Here is a 4,140-nt window from a genome sequence, read left to right on the forward strand (position 1 = left end):
TACACGGCTATGGGCCTGGTGCAGGAAGTGGGATTAGAAAGGACACCTGGGTGTCTTCCAGCTGGCATGGACATGATGGGCTGAATGGCCTCCATCTGTGCTGTAACTTCACAGAATCACAGAACCCCTACAATGCAGATAGAGGCCATTTGGCCCATCAAGTCTGTGCTGACAACAATCCCACCCAGGCCCTATCCCTGTAACCCCACATAGTTCCTTGCTAACCTTTCCTGGGACACTAGTTCTATGGTCACTGACCACTCGACTGAAATTGTGAAAGGTGCTAATATAAATGTAAATCTTTCTGTTTATACACTGCTTCCTAGCTCGCTTTTCTCCTTGTGGAGCCCATGAGATTGATTCTGGGTTGAGGAGTGGGAGCTGTTGGAGTGTTGAGGTAGGTTTCCTTTTTCCCCCTTTGACAGCATGGTGTAGATTTTCCATTCGGGTATAGGTTCGAGCTAAATTAGGTACATCTAAGCAGAAAGGTGTCTGGAGATTTGTGCACCGTCTCTCTGAGCACTGTGTTAATCTCACACATTTCTAATTGTGGGAAAAACATGAACAGGTGTGGGCTGCATTAAAATATTTCAATTAGTCTGGGGACGGTCGATGCAATTTTCCCACATTTGTTCAGGCAAGAAAGGGTTTCTAGGGAATTAGAAATAAGTTAAAGTTCATTTAAAGGGAATAATAATATATTTCTAAATGCTTTCAGGCATTTCTGCTTCGTTTAGTTTGATTTTTTTCTTCCTTTCCCTCTTGCTATTTAGCTTTTTGAGAAAGCGTTGTGTTAATTGCGTCTTTTCTCCCCTGCAGCTGCATTACTGCGAGCAACGGATTTCCCAGGAGAGATTCCCTTTCACACTTCACTGGCAGGCAGAAATAAAAGCCTAGCAGAGGTGTGCAAGTAGGTCACAACACCAAGAGGTGTCTCTCCCCGTCCACTGCTACCTCATAAAGACGTCTACAGACACATACACATGCCTCCAGTTTGTAAAGTAGGTGTTTCTTTTCATTCTTTCCCAAGAAGTGAACATTGCAGGCAAGACCAGCATTTGTTGTCCATCCTTAGTTGCCTACAAGAAGGTGGTGGGAAGTGTAATAAGTCCACAGAAGCGCAGGTCCCATCACCAGTGTTCCTTCATTTACACAACATACATAACAATCCAGTGCACTCGGTTAAGCTTCCTGCTACAGCAGGCAGAGAGACGGATGTACCTGCTTTAAGTAGGGAACATGAGGCTCACTGATTGAGCCATTGTTTAGGACTCAAACAAGAAGTTTTGGCTCTGTGGCTGCCGGAAGCGAACGCTTTCAATCATAATCGCTGCGAGCAGGGTTCGAACCTACACGGGGAAACCCCACTGGATTTCGAGTCCAACGCCTTAACCACTCGGCCATCGCAGCTCGGCGGGACTCAATCAGGGAGCTCGTACTCCAGCAGGCCCAGCTCATTTGTCTGGCTGAAACCACCACAGGAAGTCACCTTCTTCTGCTGCTGCAGTCCATGTGACATAGGTACAACCAGAATTCCAGGAACCAGTCCCCGTGAAGGAACTGCAATATCGTTTCAAGTCAGGATGGTCTGCGACTTATTAAGAAGTGGCCAGGTGTGGTGTTTCCCTGTGTCTGCTGCCCTTATTCTTCTAGGTGGCAGAGGTCACAGGTCAGGAAGGTGCTGTTGACTGAGCTTCCACACTCGTCCAACTCGCAGGTTGTGTTCTGCAGGCCTGGCAGGAGAGAGAATAGAGCCAAACCTTCAAAAGAGGGTGACCGACTCGAAATGTTGGGTCTATCCTCTCTCCACAAACCCATACTTTCTGCCTGATGAACTTTAGCCAAAGCATTGGAGTGAATGGTTTGTCAGAAATTTCCAGAAACGCTCAGCAAATTCTACTGAGAGTTTGTTTCCCCAATTTACCCCAGTATCATAGAATCTCACAGTGCAGAAGGAGGCCATTCGGCCCATCACGGCTGCACTGACCACAATCACATCCAGGCCCCATCCCCATAAACCCACATATTTACCCCATTAATCCCCCTCTCACCAAGGAGCAGTTGAGCACAGCCAATCCGCCTAACCCGCACACCTTTGGATTGAGAGAAGAAACTGGAGCAACCAGAGGAAACCCACGCAGACATGGGGAGAACGTGCAAACTCCACACTGACAGTCACCCAAGGCCAAAATTGACCCTGGGTCCCTGTAAGGCAGCAGTGCTGCTCACCGGGTCACCGTGCCACCCATGAACCCTCGTTCTTTGCTCCATTAGATGTATGAGGAGGTAACAGTGTACAATATAAAATCTCCTCTCAGCATTGCCATTTAGCTAAGTTGGCAGACACTTCTCAGGGATTTACTCATGATTTAACTGAATGGCAGCTGGACATTTTGATCGCTGCCCATATTGGCAGCTGCAGCATGCAAGTTTGAGGTTCAGGGTCAACAGGAGGATAGAATATCAATAGCAGCAGGTTAATTGGCAGATGGCTGGCAATTCTGCATTTGTTCTCCATTCTGCGGACTGCATCGACATCCAACTAGAATGATGAGACAACAATTGTATTGAGTTTATCGGTGTGGTTGGAATTAAGACCCTTACCAGCACGTTCAAAATTAGCTGAACAGATTTATCCTTTCTTCACACACTTCAGTCTGATTCTTCGATTTTCTTTTTCTAGCCAGAGCTTGGGATTAGTCTGATTCTGCAGATCAATTTCAATTCGGTCATTTTCTGTGGAATCGACAGAAAATCTCTGCCCGCGTTGGTATGTGGCCTCGGACAAGTCAGAATCGCTCATCTTCAGCTAGTGCTGGAACAATTAAAGGGGCACTTTCGATAGAAATGAAGGTGGATAAAAAGGGAGGCAGAAGGAGTCATTATGGGCTAAATTTACACTGCTTCTGTGAATAGCATGGAGCTCAGTATCTGCTGAAAGCGATTCCGTTTCTCCAAGGGAAATATGCATTTCAGACTAGAGCCTATACATAGCTTATTCATGCATTCAATACAATCCCATAATATTAATGCACTGAAGGGCTACTTGCCACTTTCACGTTGGATGCAGAAGATTGCCTTGTCTAGATTCTGAATGATGGCTACGTCAGGGGACTGATACACATACACCTAATTTCCTAATAAGCCCATGGAACTGAGGTAATAAATGGCTGAACAATGCAAAAGAATTTCAAATTAAGAGACATCATTTCAAATTTGTCCAAGTCATTGCCTGTCCCACTCGAGCAAAGAGAGATTCAAACTGTACTTAAAAGGCGGAAAACTGGGAATTGAAACTATGTCACATACTGTGGTTTTTGTGGTGATAAGAATTCCAATTTCACAATCTTTGAATTAAGACTAATTGCGGCTCTTATTTAACTTGGCGTAGGTTAGCTAGCTTTCTAGTTCAAATAGAATTTGAATTTAAAGGCTGACTAAAATATTTTTTCTGTAATTTGATGTTCGATTCTCTGTCAGTGCTACCAGTTGAATTGAAACCATTTTGTCTAACTTGTGAACTTTCCAGATTTAACTTGTGTTTATTCCTCTGTCTTTACAGAATCACAGAATCCGACAGTGTAGAACAGGACCTTTGGCCCATTGAGTCAGCACCGAAATGCCCTGACCTGCCCATCTAATCCCACTTGCCAGCACTTGGCCCACAACCCTGAATGTGATGGTGCGCCACGTACTCATCCAGTTACTTTTTAAAGTACCTCCATCACCCTCCCAGGAAGCGCATTCCAGACCATCAACACCCTCTGGGTTAGAAAAGGCTTTTCCTCAAATTCCCCTGAACCTCTCACCCCTCACTTTTAACTTGCGTGTCCTTGTAACTGACCCGTCAACTAAGGGAAACAGCTGCTCCCTATCCACCCTATAAATGCCCCTCATAATCTCCAACACCTCAATCGGGGCACCCCTCAGGCTTCTTTGCTCTGGAGAAAACAACCCAAGCCTATCCAATCGCTCTTCATTACTTGTGTTCCATTCCAGGCAGCATCCTGGTAAATCTGCTCTACGCCCCCTCCAGTGTGTTCACTCCCTTCCTATAACGTGGTGACCAGAATTGCACACAGGACCCCAGCTGTGGCCTCACCAAAATTCCAAACATGCTTTTGTAATCTGTACCCCGAT

The 4,140-nt window shown here is 45.7% G+C and overlaps 1 non-coding gene across 1 annotated transcript; it reads right to left on the reverse strand.

Moving 5' to 3' along the window:
* Positions 1-1,328: 1,328 nt before the first annotated feature.
* trnas-cga (transfer RNA serine (anticodon CGA)) lies at positions 1,329-1,410 on the reverse strand. The gene has a single exon. It is a non-coding gene; the product is annotated as a tRNA-Ser (tRNA).
* Positions 1,411-4,140: the final 2,730 nt, after the last annotated feature.

The sequence above is a fragment of the Carcharhinus amblyrhynchos genome, chromosome 28 (genome assembly GCF_965287045.1).
Source record: "Carcharhinus amblyrhynchos chromosome 28, sCarAmb.v2.hapA, whole genome shotgun sequence".
NCBI classification, from domain to species: domain Eukaryota; kingdom Metazoa; phylum Chordata; class Chondrichthyes; order Carcharhiniformes; family Carcharhinidae; genus Carcharhinus; species Carcharhinus amblyrhynchos.